This window comes from Pinus tabuliformis, chromosome 2_1 (assembly GCF_031772625.1).
Source record: "Pinus tabuliformis cultivar Carrire ecotype Pingquan chromosome 2_1, CPIR1, whole genome shotgun sequence".
Lineage (NCBI taxonomy): Eukaryota > Viridiplantae > Streptophyta > Pinopsida > Pinales > Pinaceae > Pinus > Pinus tabuliformis.
This window is the reverse complement of record NC_142299.1, coordinates 150,278,713-150,297,321: the sequence shown is the minus strand read 5'-3', so window position 1 is coordinate 150,297,321 and position 18,609 is coordinate 150,278,713.

Below are 18,609 nucleotides of genomic sequence, written 5' to 3'. Positions count from 1 at the left end.
CTGATTTTTGTAAGTATGTTGGATGATGCAAGGGCAAAAACAGTGTTCGAGAAGGATACCTGCAAGATGGTTCGGGGAGCATTGGTATTGATGCGGGGAGTTCGGATTGGAACTCTGTACAAGCTGCAAGGTAGTACTGTTATTGATGGGTGTAACACTTTTGTGGTTCCTGAAAGTGGAGCTGAAAATCTAGTGGTCTCTGGAGAGAAGACCATGTTGTGGCATCAAAGGTTTGGAAATATTGGAGAGAAGAGCCTTCGAATACTTCATGGTAAAGGTATGGTAGAAGGTATGAGTAATAGCTCTCTAGATTTTGATTTCTTTGAAAATTGTGTATATGGGAAGCAGAATCGGGTGAGTTTCCCCTCTGGTAGTAAGAGGTAAAAACAGATATTAGAACTTGTGCACAGTAATGTGTTTGGACCTGTGAAGGTTCCATCACTGGGTAAGTCTGTGTACTATGTATCATTTATAGATGACTTCTCAAGTAACATATGGATATATTTCCTTAAGAAGAAATTTGAAGTCTTTGACAGGTTTAAAGAATTTAAGTCTCTCGTGGAAAATCAGACAGAGAAGAAGATAAAGGTGTTGAGGACAGATAATGGTGGAGAGTTTTGCAGCAAGGAATTTGAAGAATTGTGTAAGAAGTGTGGTATAGCACAGCGGAAGACTACTCCATATACACCTCAGCAAAATGGAGTTGCAGAAAGAATGAACAAGACGTTGATGGAAAGGGCAAGAAGCATGCTCAGTGGTGCTGGGTTAGGACAGGAATTCTTGGTAGAGGCGGTGGATACTACATGTTACCTGGTTAACAGGTCACCTTCATCAGTGTTGGAGGATAAGACTCCACAAGAGGTATGGACTGGTAATACAAATGCAAAAGGAAAGGTGGAGAAATACAATGCTCGGTTGGTAGCAAAAGGTTATTCCCAAGTGTCAGGAATTGATTTTGGTGATATTCTTTCTCTTTTTGCCAAGGTGACTTCTATTAGATTACTTTTATCTGTTGATGCTGCTTTTGATTTTGAGGTAGAAAAGATGAATGTGAAGACATCATTTCTTCACGGGGATCTGGAAGAGGAAATCTACATGAAGCAACCTGAAGGCTTTTCGGTGAAGGGTAAGAAAGAACTAGTATGCAAGTTAAAGAAGTCTCTATATGGGTTAAAACAGTCACCAAGGATGTGGTATCAGAAATTTGATACGTTTATACAGGGACCTGGCTTCACCATAAGCAAAGTAGATCACTGTGTGTATTTTAAATTAATTGGTGACCGTGTTATTTATCTGGTCTTGTATGTGGATGATATGTTGCTGATTGGAAATGACAAAGAAATTATCCAGGATTTGAAGACCCAATTGTCCTCCAAATTCGACATGAAAGATCTTGGTGTTACAACCTATATTTTGGGCATGGAAATTAAAAGAGACTGGACAAAGAGGAAGCTCTAGTTAAACTAGAGGAAGTATGTCGAGACAATACTGCAGAGGTTTAATATGCAGGATAGTAACTCGATGAAGGTTCCTATTCTTGTAGGTGTGAGGTTATCTGCTGAACAGTGTCCCAAGACACAAAAAGAGGAAGAGGACATGTCCCGTGTTCCATATGCAAGTGCAGTCGGTAGCCTGATGTATGCAATGGTCTGTACTAATCTAGACATTGCACATGTGGTGGGAGTATTGAGCAGGTTTGTTTCAAAACCAGGGAATGAGCATTGGACAGCAGTGAAGCAGGTTTTCAGGTATTTGCGTGGCACTAATGATTATGGTTTGTGCTACCAAGGAAGACCAGGATTGGATAGAATGTTGGATATTCGTGGCTTTGTTGATGCAGACTGGGCTAGATATCTGGATCAGAGAAGATCTACAAGTGGGTATGTGTTTAACCTATTTGGAGGTGTAGTCAGTTGGATGAGTAAGAAACAATCTGTAGTGGCACTATCAACTACAGAGGCAGAATACATGGCAGCCACTCATGCAAACAAGGAAACAGTTTGGTTGCAGAGGTTGTGTTCAAGTATGGGGTTAGTACAGGGAGCTATAAGGATAGACAGTGATAGCAAAAGTGCAATTTTCTTGGCAAAGAACCCTGCATATCATTCAAAGAGAAAGCACATTGATGTTCAGTATCACTTTGTGAGGGATATGATAGAAGACAAAAAGGTGTTGCTGGTAAAGGTGGACACTTTGAAGAATACTACAGATGCATTGAAAAAATCTATGAGCTCTGAGAAGTTTTCTTGGTGTAGAGAGACAATGGGCATTTCAGGGCTAGGAAAATCACTAAGCTCTCTTGTGGCCCCCTGTGGAAAGAAAACAACAAGTGGGATAATTTTGGGTTGTGTTATATTCTCTCCACGACTAGCCCATGTAGTTAACTGGGGGGTTAGGGGGAGTGGAGCCCCCCCTTCGTTGCACCGATTGTGTAACGGGGGGTCACAGTGGGTTTGAGGCGTACCCGTCACCCCACTTTATGGTGTCCAGGGTAGCGCCCCGGAAAATTTTGGTTTTGGACCCTATGTTAGGTTGGGAAGACCCACCTATGGTTTTGTGCATGTTTTTCGCACATGTTTTTGGACGCGATGGTTTTTCGATCCATGGTATTGGACACGATGGTTTTTAGTCCATGGTATTGGACTCGATGGATTTCGGTCCATGGTATTGGATGCTTCGGCATGTATAAATATGTATTATAACATTGAAAGGAACATAATGAAAAATCAAACTGGTAGTCCCGGTTTTGGGATCTAGGGGAAAATCTCTGTGTATATGTGTTTTATGTGTTATGATCTCGCATTGTTTATTTTATGTGTTTTAGAATTCATATGTAGGTATTTTCTGTACAAGGTTAAAACCTACAAGTATCTCCCTTCTCCATCTTGATTCTTCGAAGCTTATCCTTGAGCGCAAATTTCCTCTGGTCGCTACTATTCTGGTAGAGGTCCTTCAATGTCTTATGTTACACAAAATATCATCACCATGACTATCTGCAGACAGTATGGGTCTATCAACACTTATACTGTCCTCCTAAGCAAGTCTCAGACCTCAGCTCTTCAAGTCAAGCTTTGAAAATGATAGAAAGACATTAAAAATCAACAAAGCTCTGGTTCCGCACTTCCTCTCACTGTTACCTGCGGTCCCGCACCCTTTGTTCGCGTTACCTGCGGACCTGCCCGCTCTGTCTCTAAAGGAGTGGGTGCGGACCCCTGTGAAAGTCAAAAAGGCGCAAGTTTATTCTAAAAAACTCACTTTGGGTTAATTCTAGATGATTCTAGAAGGAATTTTGACGTGGATTGAACGCTCCTAGGTGGTTCATGCATCCCAAAAGAGAAGGAGCTAATCCCTTGATGAGAGGAGCTATCCCTTTGAAGGAGGACCTAGTAACTTCCCTCCATTGCACTATAAATTAAGGCATTGGGCTGGTTGCTAGGGAGGTTAGAAGCTGAACATTTTTTAGGGTAAATGCTGGTGAAATTGAGACTTCCTAGTTAAGCCTGAGAGGAGAGATCACATACCTTTTTGGCTTCATTGGGAAGAGAGTGAAACTTGTCAAAGTAGAGGAGACTTCTTGTTGGACCCTGGGAGGAGCTTGTACAGCATCAAGGCACAGGTTGTAAAGTTCTTCTTCATTTGAATTAATACAATCAGATTCATTTTTATCAACAAAGTGTCTAATGTCATTTGTTTCATGAATTCCTTGATCTTCATGTTAAATATGCTTTATGATATTGGCTTTTCAGGTGATATTTAATTTGTTTTCTTGTTTGTGTTTGCAGATTCGCAACAAGGGAGCTCATTTGGATCAAAGGAGCGAGGCTTCCACAAACTTGCATTGGACCCAAGGTAGGCCTAAACACTTGGTTGCCTTTGTTTATGAATGCATATTTAGAGAAAGATAGTTTTTGATTGGCTTTCTTGTCACTAGATATCATTAGATTTTAGGAAGGTCTATCTTGTCCGTAAGATCGACTCATTCCGTGTGACAAAATGGCGACTCCACTGGGGACTTGATTTTTTCCTTGTTTTTACTTTGACCTGAGAAACTGTTTTTTTGTTTCTGTTTTTGGCTTGTTGTGTGTGGAATTGGGTAGATTTAGTAGATCCCGAATTATTTTTTGTTTTTCATAACTTTGGGATAGGACCGCACCCTCGGCTTGGGACACAATGCGGACCTACCCGCACTTTGTCTTTTAGCACAGAGCAGTACCGCACCTGTGTTAACTGTGGGCCTGCGGACCCTGTCAAGATTTTGGAAAACCTAAGATTTTCTCTGTTAGTCAGCTTAGTTTTTGTTTAGATGTTATTATCCACTACCCAGACCTGCATATAACCTGTCAGAAGCTTTCCTTAGGTTAATTTCATTGGCGTTAGGGTTTTAGGTGAAATTCCTAGAAGTTTTGCTTGTTGGGTTTGGTTTTCATTTTGGTCTTGTAGTAGCTCTTAGCTTAGAAGCTGTAGAAACCTCAGATCACCTTGGTTTTTACCAGCCTTCTTATGAGTCTGACCATTTGCAAAATCTACTTTTGTTGAGGAATCCACCTTGTGTTTTCTCTTTACGAAACTTCAAAAAAGCTTGTGTTAAAAGTTTGGATTTCATTTTTAGAAAAGAAAACGAAAATTGGTTGTTTTTTGACTGATTTTTTATTCTGCATAAATTGGTCCTTAGTTTGCATATGGCTAAGTAAAACATCCTTGACAAAGACATCTTGTAAGCTTTGACTTCAAATAGTTTTTTATAGTTTATAGATCTCAAGATCAGTTATTTCCATAGTTTTGAGTGTTTTATAAAAAATAAAAAAAATCTCTTTTGGAAAAAAGTTTGTTTGTGTAGCATTTGAATGATTTGAAAGAAAAGGGAAATTTTTGTGAAAATAACTAGTTGTCTCGTTTTGAGTGCATTGGAAAAGACAAAAGGCTCTTCTTTTAATTTGTTTGTTAAGAAAGATTTGTGTTTACAAGTATTTGCATTCTCAAACTCTTTCCTAGCTAGAAGTTCATTGAAGGGAAAAGATTGTTTAATCATCTTAAGTGCATTTTTTAGTGATTTCGAGTCGAGTCTTTACACCACAAGTTTCATCTCCGCCACCTCTTCACTTAAACAAAAACCAATAAAAATAACGCTTAAAGTAAAATCTATCTAGTAATCATTTTATTTCTAGGGCTCTGATACACCAACATAGCTTAGGCTAGTGTCTTGGAGTAGGGAGTAATTAACTCTCCAAGACAGTAAAAAAAACAAGTAGTTGTATCTTGCGGTAGGAGAAAATCCAATTGTTGCATTTATGCTCTGGGAAAGCTCCTCTTAAAGGAGAAGCACGAGATCATGTCCGAACCAGTGTGGGAATCAATCCTTCCTCATTGGGAACGACGCCAAATATTCACGTATTAAAAACGGTAAACCTCGGATTAACCATTGTCGAGGAGCCTGGGGTCACTTGTTGGTAAACCTTGGATTATGTCAAGGAGCCTTCAAGGGGATTGAGCTTGTTACTCTGCCCTTGCATGCGTATCGGATCGTAGACTGTTCCCCCAGGTATATTTGTTTCCGTTGGTAACCTTAGTGACCATATTCTTTAGGATTCTTCCTAAGGTGACAGTGGTGGGAATATCCCACTGTACCTGGAGCATACGTCGGCTAGACTCACTTGGATTTTCTGGGGGGTTCTCTTCACTCGAGACGGTCTAGTGGAGGAACTTGTGCCAGTCTATTCATTAAGCAGGTTGCCGGGGTAACTGTTCCAACCGCCATTTCTGTATTGAACTCTGCGACGTTGGATTTCATCACCAACTAGTGTTTTCAGTACGGAAAGTTACTGTTTGTGTGTGTTTGATCTCCTAGATTCTTTGGTCGTGTGATTCAAATTTGTTTGGTTATTTAGAGGCTTTAGGTGGTTTTCATTGAGATTTTACTTTGTTTGCGTGTGAAGTAGTTAAAATTTTTAATCGTGGCTGAATTACCGAGGAAGTCCCGTAGACTTTGGGGCCAACCTCCTGAGTTTTCACCAAGCCAGCTTGAAGGGTTGAGAGCCCTCGTAACTCCTAGAGACAATAGAGTTGGGTCACCTAAAGAAGGAGAGTCTTCTTTGGTGGTACATCCTGATTTTCAAGCTTTAGTAGCAGATTATAATCCAAAATCAGTGTCCATTTCCGAAATTATTGGTAGTTTTTCATCTACGAGTGATATAGGTGAGGAACCTGACATATCTGAACCTGCTACTCCAACATCAGGGTTTACTTCTCCAGCTTCTAGTGGTCCTGGTTCACCTAGGGTAGAAAGAGTAATTACCCAAAATCTTCCTTCTGGTTTGATAGCTATTGAAGAACTTGCTACTCCGAAAGAAGTAGGCATCCTTATCCCTGAAAATCAACCTGTTATTGAACTTAAGGAGCGTGAATCAATTTTTTACAATCCACCTAGGAGCAGTGCTTGGTATCTTTCATTGACTAATTTTTTGGAAAACCCAGGGTTAAGTTTTTCACCACCTCATATTCCTTATCACCCAACACCTAGAGGTTACTATCCTCCGTTAAATATGTCAAGACAATCGTCCATGTTTACTCAATCGCCAGAATCCTTTTTTTACGGTGGTCCTTCTGTTCCCTCTTAGTATCAGTGACTTTCTGGTACTTTTGCGGGAGCATCTCCTCAACCCATTGAACAAGGGTTATTAACTGGAAAAAATGGTACTAAGTCGTTGAGTGTAGAAGATATTCTCATGATGTCAGGTACTATTCCTAATCCTCAACCTCAAGGTGGCCAGTTACCGCCTGGGGGGCAGCCTCAAAATCCTCAATTACCACCTGGGGGGCAACCTCAAGGTACCCAAATTGCATCTGGGGGGCAACCTAAAGGACAGTACATACCTACGGGACAGTACGTTCCTCAAGATCAACCCCAAACTCAATATGTACCTCAAGGTCAACCCCAGTATCAATATGTACCTCAAGTTCAACCCCAGTATCAGTACATGCCTCAAGGTTTCCAACCCCAAGGTTAGTACTCTGCCTCTGAATTATCAACCCTACCCTCAACCTGGTTATGGTCCTCCATATCCTCAACCTGTTATGGGTCCGTACCCCGGAATGAATTTAGTGTGGGATCCATCTCAATCTCAACAGGTCTTGCAACCAAATGTACAGTTGTCATCTCAAACTGGGCAACCCTTGGTTTCTGGTTCACCCCAGCAACCCATCCAGTCTACTATTCAAACTTCTGCACCTTCTGTAGTTTCACAGCCTGGGCCTAGTATGCCTCGTACTCCGCCTGAAACGGCTGCTGCAACTACTGCAACATCTGTTCAATCTACCCCACCTACTTCTGGAGTATTGATAGCTCCGGTTTCTACTGTTCCTGTATCAACTCCTCAGGCATCTTTACCTCAGTCTGGACCCACAATTCAAACTTTGGTTCAGATGCCTGTAGGACAGCCTGGTTCAAGTACGGTTGTCACTAGTCAACCACAATTTACTTATCAACCATACCAAGGACAGTACCAATTCAGTCCTGCTGTGCAGCAGCCAGTCTATCAGTATCAACCGTACCCTGGGTACACATATCAACAACCTCAACAACCCCAGTACGGTCCGGTTAATCCTGGTTTTCCGAGAGGATACAATATCCCAAATGCAATTCCAATTCCTAGTTATCCTGGATATCCTCCTCCTGGGGCTGGTCTCATGACCCAGAGTTTTAGGGACCCTAATCGTCAATTACCATTTATCGCAACTTTGGACTTGCCTGACTTGTCGTGCCTAACGAACGATCCCATTAATTATCTTCCGTTTTGGCCGCCAATGTCGAATAAGTTGCCTAGTGATATTCCTAAGTTTGAAGGCAAATCAGGAGAGGACCTGTCGAACCATGTGATGAGTTATCACCTCTGGTGTGCGTCTAACTCCATTTCAGATGATTCAATCTGTCTAAGGCTTTTCCAGCGCACTCTAATTGGTCTTGCGGCCAAGTGGTACATTGAGTTACCGCGAGGCACTTTTTATAATTTTAGTCAGTTAGCTACTTAGTTTTTAACTCATTTTCAATTGTCAGTCAGGTATGACAATGGCACAGAATTACAAACTTCATTAAAGCAGTCGACGTCCACTTACATTTCAGATCACATTCATGAATGGAGACGTCAACGGCGTTTAGTGAAGCTTTTTATTCTGGTTCAGATCTTGGCTGAATGGTTTGTAAAATCTTTGTTGCCAAAGATCACTGAAGATGTAGCTAAGGCCGGAGTCATTACTAAGGAGCAAGTAATTGCTCAAGCACAATACCTTGACTTAGTTTACACTCAGTCAGGTACGTACACGAGAAAATCCCCGATCTTCCCAAGCAAAATCAAATCGCTGCAGCTCCTTCGGGGTCTCATGCCGCTGATGGTATGATTGGTACGGTTAACACCAAAAGTAAGAAGAAGTCTTCCAAGAATTCTTCTCCTATCATAACCTTGCCAGATTCCCTGACAGGAGATTCTTCCGTGGAAGTTTCTGCCAATATTCATGTTGTAGAGTCATCTACAGCTAAATCAAAATCCGGTGGTAAGAAGAAAGGGAAGAAGAAAAATAAAACAGATAAAAATTCGAAAGAGAAACCAGAAAAAGCGGAATCAAATGATGTGAAACGAAAACCTTGTTATCCTTGTCTCATTTGTGACAAAGAACATTTTACAAGAGACTACCCTCATCGTGCAGAGGTTACGAAGATTGTCAAAGGTTCCCAAATGCCTGCTGTTTTGAAGGATCCTTTTCCAAGTCAAGACAGTAAGATGATAGGTTCTTCCTCAAATGCCAATGAGGAACCCATACTGATGATGTCCTATGTAAGGATTGCGACTCGACCGCAAGATTATGGAAGTAAAAGTCCTGTTGATGGTAAAGAAGCAGAATCTTCTCATTCTAACCCATCAACCTCAGCTCCTGGTTCCGATCTGCTACAGATCGAGAAACCTAATCCAGACTTAGTAATCAAACCACCCGCCAAGGGTATACTTCGAAAGTCAGCTTTCAATCCACATGCAAGAGTGGCTCAGAACTATAACATTGTTGAAGATTTAGCTGTTTCACCTTCAGTAATGTCGGCTTTGGAAGTGCTGCAATCATGTCCAGCACAACGTAAATTACTTTTGTTGGCTATAGGAGCTATTGACGTTCAGGACTCGAACCTAATAATTTTCGATCTAGAAAATAGTACACCATGCTTACCTCATCAAATGGCTTTCCAAATCCCAGTGATAGTCAAAAACAGTCCTATTCACAGGACTGTGATTGATGAGGGAGCCTCAACGTGTATTATGTCGATACAGTGTTGGAGATCGCTTGGTTCTCCTTAACTAAATCAATCCACGACGATTCTTAAGGCCTTTGATGGTCGTGGGTTTCATCCTTTTGGCATTCTACAGGATCTACCTATAGGGGTTGAAGGAAAAACCGTTAATCTAGATGTGGAGGTGGTTGATGCCCCTCTAGATTACAACCTTCTCTTGGGTCGTAGTTGGTCTTACGCTATGACAGCTGTCGTTTCATCAATCTTTCGGGTTATAAAGTTTCCTCATAATGGAAAGATCGTAACAATAGACCAGCTGGCTTACTTTTCATTCGACCCAGCCTCTTCTGAAAGCATTCAGCATGTCGGTAAAACGACTATCCCATATAAGGATGTTGGAGTAGGACTAGTTAAAGATGTCGGTTTACTGGGAACTTTTCCTTTTCCTCCGATCAACGCATCGTCTTTTTTTGCAACCATTCATATGATTTCGTTAGACACCATTGTTTATGATGATCCTTGGATCATTCCTTCTGAATCTTAGATAGACTCATTTGGTGATGTTATGCCTTTGTGTCCATATGAAATTGCGTATGAGGTCGTGCAGTCACTTTCCGACCCATCTTCAACCAGAATTGACTTAATGAATGTGGTCCATGAGGAATCATTTTTCACATCAAATTCAGATTCAACAATGTTTTCCGAACTTGTTCACTCTGATGAGAAAATTTGTGAAATCCTATGTGTAGATGATTTACCATGGGAAGATCTCCATCACAGATCTTCGTTCTTACCCGAAAATGATCGTTTTGAAAATGATTTTTCATCAATTTTTACGACTGAATATGTCAAGGAACCTTAGAATCCAACGAAAAATCTGGATTCGGAGTTAAATTTGGGAAACATCTCTCGAACTATTCCTATTGACATTTCGGTTAAGCCCAGAATTGTTGAGAACATTCATATAGGTGCCTCGTGTACAGAAGATGAAATTCAAATATATAAGGCCCTATTCCAAGAATTCCGCAACATGTTTGCCTGGTCCTATGAGGAAATGCCAGGAATTGACCCCGCAATTGTTGTTCATGAAATCAAGACTTACCTGGACGCTAAACCCGTCCGGCAACATTTGCGTTAGATTCACCCAAGAAAATCTGCTGCTATTAAAGCAGAAGTTGAAAAATTACTCAAAGCAGGTTTCATTTATCCGATCCTGTTAACGGATTGGGTATCGAATATTGTTCCAGTTAACAAAAAGCAAGGGACAATAAGAATATGTATCAATTATAGGGACATTAATTGAGCCTGTCCAAAGGACAATTACCCAACTCCCTATATCGATCAAATCATTGATGATTGTGCCGGCAGCGAAATATTCTCCTTCATGGATGGTTTTTCCGGATACAATCAAATCAATATTCTACCTGCCAATCAACCAAAAACGACTTTCATTTGTCCATGGGGGACATTTTCTTATTGCAAATTACCTTTTGGGCTCAAGAATGCCGGGGCAACTTTTCAAAGGGCCATGTCTTATGCGTTTCATGACATCAAGCACATTATGCAACCCTATCTCGATGATTTGCCTGCTCATTCATTACATCGAGCTGATCATCTCATCCATTTACGAGCAATCTTTATGAGGTGTAGGCATTATCAGATTCGGTTGAATCCACACAAGTGTGTTTTCTATATAGAAATAGGTCGATTGCTGGGGTTTGTTGTTTCGAAAGCCGAAATTCGCATCGATCCCTCGAAAGTTGAAGCTATTGTCAAATTGCCTCCTCCTTCGAGTCTTCGCCAACTCCAAAGTTTGCAAGGGAAAGCAAACTTTTTACGACGATTGATTCCTAACTACGCCGAGGTTACAAAAGGTTTCACCCGGTTGTTGAAACAGAATACTCCATTCTATTGGGATGAGATAGCTCAGAAATATTTTGATGCACTAAAACACGCGTTGACCCATGCACCGTTATTGCATCCTCCCAACTACAACCAGGACTACTTCTTGTATCTCGCCACCTCTCATTCCACCATTGGAATGGTCTTAGTTCAGGAAGATGAATTCGGTACTGAACATGTGATATATTACCTTAGTCGAACTTTAAATCCAACTGAGCTAAAATACTCACATGTGGAGAAATTGGCATTGGCAGCTGTTCAAGCTGTCCAACGTTTTCGTCACTACATTTTACTACATAAAACTATAGTAATTTCTGATTGCAACCCTATGATCTACATTTTGACCAAGCAATTGCTAGGAGGTAAGTACTCCAAATGGATTGTGATCCTGCAAGAGTTCGACTTGGAATTTGAAAAATCTAAGTCTAAGAAATCTTTAGTTTTTGTGGAGTTAATGTGTGACTTCCCGCATGCTGACACGGAAACCGTGGCAGAGGAGCCCATTATGGATGAATCCTTGTTTCTAATCAGCACTTTAGATCCATGGTATGGGGATATCATCGTCTATCTCTAGACCCAATCCTTTCGGCCAAAAATTTCAAGGTCAGAACATCGAAAAATACGATTCCAGTCCCAACAATTCAGAATTATTGGAGATACTCTTTATCGCCGTCGGGCGGACTCTGTTTTTCGACGTTGCTTAACACATGAGGAAGCTGAAAGGGTTTTAAATAACTGTCACTCTAGAGCATGTGGCGGTCATATGTCTGGGTATGCCGCAGCCCAAAAGATATTGCGCGCTGACTACTTCTAGCCGTCTTTGTTTAAAGATTGTATTAACGCGGTCCGAAAATGCCACAACCGCCAAATTTTTGATCGAAAGATGCGCGCTCCACCTGCTCCTCTCCACCCTATAATTGTTGTTGGTCCTTTTGCCAAATGGGGTATCGATTTTATTACATGTAACCCTCACTCGGCCGGGGGGCATGCGTATATCATCCTTGCGGTAGATTATTTTACCAAGTAGGCCGAGGTGATGCCTACATTTGAGGCAGATGGCAAAACAACAACAATTTTCGTGTTCAATCATATAATTGCTAGGTTTGGTGTTCCACAAGCGATTATCACTGATCATGGGCACCATTTTTGAAACGTTATGATGACAGAACTTACAGGCCAGCTTGGCTTGCGTCACGATAGTTCAACTCCTTATTATCCACAAGCTAACGATCTGGTTGAGTCCATCAACAAAGTTCTAGTCATCATGATCCGACGAATCATTGGGATTCATCGGTCGAATTGGCACAACATGCTATTTTAAGCACTTTGGGCGTATTGAACCTCAGTGAAAACATCAACAGGGTTCACTCCTTTCGACCTAGTTTATGGTCTGGAAGTTGTGTTACCCATTGAATGCGAAATCCCGTCACTGCAAATGGCCATCGAGTTACTTCCAACCACTTCCGAAGAGGAAAAACATTTGTTATACTTAGCTCAATTAGATGAGAATCGACGTGAAGCTGCATTAGCGATCGAAACTCATGCAAAACATATGAAAGCTCAGTATGATCGAAATGTGACCCCTCGAAATTTTTCGGAAGGAGACCTAGTGTTATTGTACGATCAAGCTAATGATAAATTAGGCACTGGAAAATTCGTTCCTATGTGGCATGGGCCCTATGTTGTCAAGTGAAAGCTAGCAAAAAGGGCCTATGAATTGGTAAACTTTGACGGGGACTCTTTAGGTAAACCCAGAAATGGTCTTTACTTGAAGAGGTATTATGCTTAAAATTTGGGTGTGGAGATTTTTAGTTAGGTTAGTTTTTTTTTCTAGCTAGTGTGTTTTAGTTTAAAAAGTGTGCTTAGCTTAGAGAGTGTTTTTCGTCATTATTCCTACTTATCTTAGTTTTACTCTTGGTATTGCAGATGTCGATGCCTCTCCAAACATACATTGGTTTCGCTGATGGTGCTTGTCATAATACACGGAACATTTCTTCCGCAGCTTGGGTTATCTATTCTCCCTCTGACGAGTTGGCATCGATGCATGGGGTAAGCCTCGGTCAATCAACAAAAAACATTGTAGAGTATAGTGCAATGATTGAGTTATTATCTGAATGTATTTCATTTGGGATTCGGAGTTTGATAGTGAGGTTAGATTCTGAACTCGTTGTATTATAGCTTAATAGAGTATATGCCATTAGAAATCTAGTGTTACTGAGATTGTTTTTGAGAGTACGTCTCTTGGAACGTGAGTTTGATTATATTGAATACCAGCATATTCCAAGATCTTTAAATACATTAGTAGATGCAATTTCTTCTCGAATGTTAAGTAGACATTTGCAATAATCATACATGTAAATTTAAAAACATTTCATAACACATGTTTAACAAGATAAGCCGGTAATAGTGATATAATATAGGAGTGTGTCAAAAAATACATCATCCTCGATCATAGGTTGAAAAACACCTTATGATCGGCAAAAATGATAAGTACAAAAAGCAAAAATGTCATATGTGCCTACAATAGGCGATCATCCTATCACTAGTGATGATCTCGATAAGAAACCACTGCACGGGCCACTTTGCAAAGGAACCTCCTAAAAGGTCCTGGGACCCCAATCACATAGCGCTGAAGTCGACGAGGAATGTCATCTATACCGGTCTCGGGAATGTCTCCTGTCAATCACTCTAGATGGCTCTCCAACTCGGCCAAGGTCTTTATTGATTCATCCTGTGGGGTTGGCGCGGCTACAACTGGTTGTTTCCTCTTGTAAGGCCAGAGAGCGGCTGGTCGCTATGGACCCACATCTGCATTTGAAACTTTTTCTATCAGTTTTGGGACGATATAAAAGATAAAAAAAATTAAAATAGGAAAAATGTTGAAATTATTTTACCTGAGTCATCCCATTGCTCTCCTGGTGGAAGAGCCATGTCTGGATCACCACGAAAATCTATCCCAGCATAAGGAAAGTCCTGAATAGAAAAAACTTGGTTTTCCAACCATTGGAAATACTCAGGTTTGAATCGAACAACCTCTGTCCCCTCGTCCGGTTGACGAGCCATAACTGCAACCCATCGCATCAGTTTGGGCTCTCGAGGAAGCCCAGCTCCAACAATAAGGTGCTGTGGGATCAACATTGGTACCCTCTCCAGACCAAAGCTCACAACCAAAGCCCCATAACCAAAGGTCTTTAGTTGTCCATTCTTGGCTCTGGTCAGTTGGCCTTTTACATTAGCCAACACAGCATCGCACCAGTTGAAGACGGTGCCTCGAAAGCAGTCAACTGCCATCCGCATCTGGGATCCGGTGGCAATATGTAATGCGGTACTCCCGCAAAGTTTGGTGACAGTAAACGCGATCACCATGAGTTCAAGACGGGATATGGTTTTAATGTCTATCCCTTTGTCTCTAGCCTGACTGTTGCAGAACTCTAACCGAAGGCTATCGACAGACTGGCCACCTGGCCTAGTCCCGAATAGAGTCAAGTCTTCACCTCTCTTAGGAAAACCGGTCAAAAAGTATATGTCTGTCGACTCAATTTCGAGCTGGTGGCCACCAATGAAGAAGCACTAGTCCTGTATGCTCCACCTGTCTACCAGCCACTGTAAGAAATCTACCTGGGCCCTCATGCCATGTATGGCCCAGAATTTGTACAAGCCACATGCCTTCAATGCATCAATCAAAGGTTGGTGATTCAACGCAGTAAGATCCACATCCTCATGCTCCCGTTCACGCCAATCTAGCATGATGTACACTCTGCATCCAACAAAAAGGGAAATTAAAATGCAAGAAATTAAATTGTTTGGGTCAATTTTGAGAATTTTTTGGTTAAAAAACCTTGCCACGGGGTACGCACCCTCTGCTTTAGAGATAGTGTGTGGGTCCGCACCTTGCCTTCATGGAGGGTGCGGACCCCTGACTTTTCCCCCATTGAGAAAAAGTCGGGGTCCGCGGGCTACCAGTGTTACGCCTGCGGGCCCCGCGCGCGGGTTTTAGCCTAAAAACCCTCCAAAAAATGAAATAAAACCCTACAACAAAAAATGAAATGGTTGAAATTAAAGAGTAGGATGATGTGGATTACCTGGAGAAGACGGAGTTCAATTCCGACAGTTAGATTTTCCGCAATCTTCACGTGAAGTTTCTGAACAAAAGCACTATTTTCTCACCCAAATCTCAAACGGTAAAAATGAATTGACGAAAGCCCTTTTTATAAGTTTTTTGAATAAATGAATTGCAAATTTGTTTATGTTTCACTTTAGAAAGGTAATTTTTGCGGCATTTTTATCCATTTCAAACAGGTATGAGTAATGTTTGCATTTTTGTTCAGGATAATGGATTATTCAGGCGAAATCTATCATTTTCAACGAAAAAACATTTCGAGTCACCTTTAAGCTCTTTTCTGACTCCTAAAACATGAAAAGATCGCCGAGTTTTTTCTTTTAGACTCGTTAAAATGGAACTAAAAAGACGGTCCACTTACAGCTTTTTCTAACCGTAAAAACATGAAAAGATTGCCGGATTTTTGTCGCTTCAAATTCGATATTGGTTATAAAACGACGTTTCGTCGATCATTTTTTTACTTTTTCGGATCAGGGGCACTAATTACGAAAAGTACTCCTTGGTCGTAAAGATCAAGCGGTTCTCTCAAGTATTATTTTATACTTTTTGGGGCTTGGGAGACACAAATTTACGAAAAAGGTCAACCCTGCAATCTTCTTAAGTTTTTTCAGACTCTCTAAAATTGAAAAACGCTGAGTTTCTCCTATACTGGACTCGTTAAAATTTCACAGTAAAGGACATGTTCAATTACAAACAGGAATGAACCACTCCTTCTTAGGGTTCGAATCTAAACTAAGTTGGACTCATCCGAAGGATGAGCTTATAATCAAGAAAATGTTATCATCCGCAAGCTTGTCAAAAATAAAGAGGTACTTGCCAGAAATGGTGGGGGAAAAATGAGAAAAATGAGCCTGTTTGTCATACTTTGTAACCATTCTTGAACACGAAACTTTTATTCACCTGGGTTGGGAAATCCTTTGCCTAAATAGTTGATCAAACCACATTGAAAGTCTTCAGTCGGTTTCTGGGTATTAACTTGGGGTCAATTGTCACCAAACCATCTATTGTGTCGTTATGTGTTCAAGAGGTCACTACCAATAAAGCCATTCATCTGCAAAATATCTGTCATCCATCTTGACCATCCCTGAGCCAGTCCTTGCAACTAAATTTCTTCAACTTGATCTATGGTTTCGTGTTGTGGGCTTGCCTGCGACGGATCGCTTTCTATCGACTTCAGCTCATTATCTAGAAAGATGATATAGAGATCGTCAGTACCTTGGGATCTTCATGCCTCAATGGCAGGTTTCTCGCCTTCAACGATAGGTTGCATCATTGACCTTCGATCAAAGGATTCCATGATATGTTCAACATCAACACATCTATTCACATCTCATGGATTGTATTGGGTACTTTGAGAGCCATTGACATTAATGGTGGTTTCTCTCACACTTGTTAACAGTTTACATCATTGACTGGTAATCAAGTGGTTTCTACCATGTTCGACTTCAACACATTCATTCGCATGGATAGAATCATACTGTTTCGAGAAGTGGAAATGAAGACCCTGGATCTAGTTTCCGCCATCCAGGCTACGAGGAATTTTGTATTCATTATACTATGGACTATTCATAAACAGATGGTTGCATCCATACTGTGTCTACATGTGTCTATACTTGTGATGCATTACAAGATCATTCCTATATCAGAGCAGTAGATAGTTTTCTAGTTAGTTTTGATCTGAGTATGGGAATGCCTACCTTAGCGATGATATGATATCATATATATCTTGCATTGAATGTTTTTACAAGTTCCGACCGGGCTCTCCACAAGATGATCCTCGAAATGATAAAGCACTTCACTCTTCCTATATGATAAATGAAATCCTCATCTACTAAAGACTTCGCACTTTAGGGGGCAATCTGTTACACAAAATATCGTCACCATGATTATCTGTAGTCAGTATGGGTCTATCAACACTTATACTGTCCTCCTAAGCAAGTCTCAGACATCAGCTCTTCAAGCCAAGCTTTGAAAATGAGAGAAAGACATTAAAAATCAACAAAGATCTGGTTCCGCACTTTCTCTCACTGTTACCTGCGGTCCCGCACCCTTTGTTCGCGTTACCTGCGGACCTGCCCGCTCTGTCTCTAAAGGAGTGGGTGCGGACCCCTATGAAAGTCAGAAAGGCGCAAGTTTATTCTAAAAAACTCACTTTGGGTGAATTCTAGATGATTCTAGAAGGAATTTTTGACGTGGATTGAACGCTCCTAGGTGGTTCATGCATCCCAAAAGAGAAGGAGCTAATCCCTTGATGAGAGGAGCTATCCCTTTGAAGGAGGGCTTTATCCCTTTGAAGGAGGACCTAGTAACTTCCCCCCATTGCACTATAAATTAAGGGATTGGGCTGGTTGCTAGGGAGGTTAGAAGCTGAACATTTTTTAGGGTAAATGCTAGTGAAATTGAGACTTCCTAGTTAAGCTTGAGAGGAGAGATCACATACCTTTTTGGCTTCATTTGGAAGAGAGTGAAACTTGTCAAAGTAGAGGAGACTTCTTGTTGGACCCTGGGAGGAGCTTGTACAGCATCAAGGCACAGGTTGTAAAGTTCTTCTTCATTTGAATTAATACAATCAGATTCATTTTTCTCAACAATGTGTCTTATGTCATTTGTTTCATGAATTCCTTGATCTTCATGTTAAATATGCTTTATGATATTGGCTTTCCGGGTGCTATTTAATTTGTTTCCTTGTTTGTGTTTGCAGATTCACAACAAGGGAGCTCATTTGGATCAAAGGAGCGAGGCTTCCACAAACTTGCATTGGACCCAAGGTAGGCCTAAACACTTGATTGCCTTTGTTTATGAATGCATATTTAGAGAAAGATAGTTTTTGATTGGCTTGCTTGTCACTAGATATCATTAGATTCTAGGAGGGTCTATCTTGTCCACAAGATCGAATCATTCTGTGTGACATCTTCCACATTGAAAATGGAGTATCCTTCCCATGGAGACTCGAGACAATATGGTCTCGAACTCCCTCAAGGATGATCTGTCTCGCCTTTTCCACACACTTCTTCCACTCAGCCAACTCTTGTGCATTAGTTGAAGCTAGCTTTGGGATTTCTTGATCAATGAATTCCTTCAAGCCATTTTCTTCTAATACAGCCTCCATTCTATCTTTCCATGCTATGAAATTCGAGCTACCTTCCAAGGCATACACGAGTCTCAAGCCATAAAACGCCATTGCCTAACCTTGAAGTATGATATGAATTCGATTTGCACCTGCAACCCTAAACTTCAAACTTCGAATTCTCTTCTCACTATATTGTTCACAACTCTAATACCATGTAGAAAATATGTGATAGGTTAACCCGATAATGAA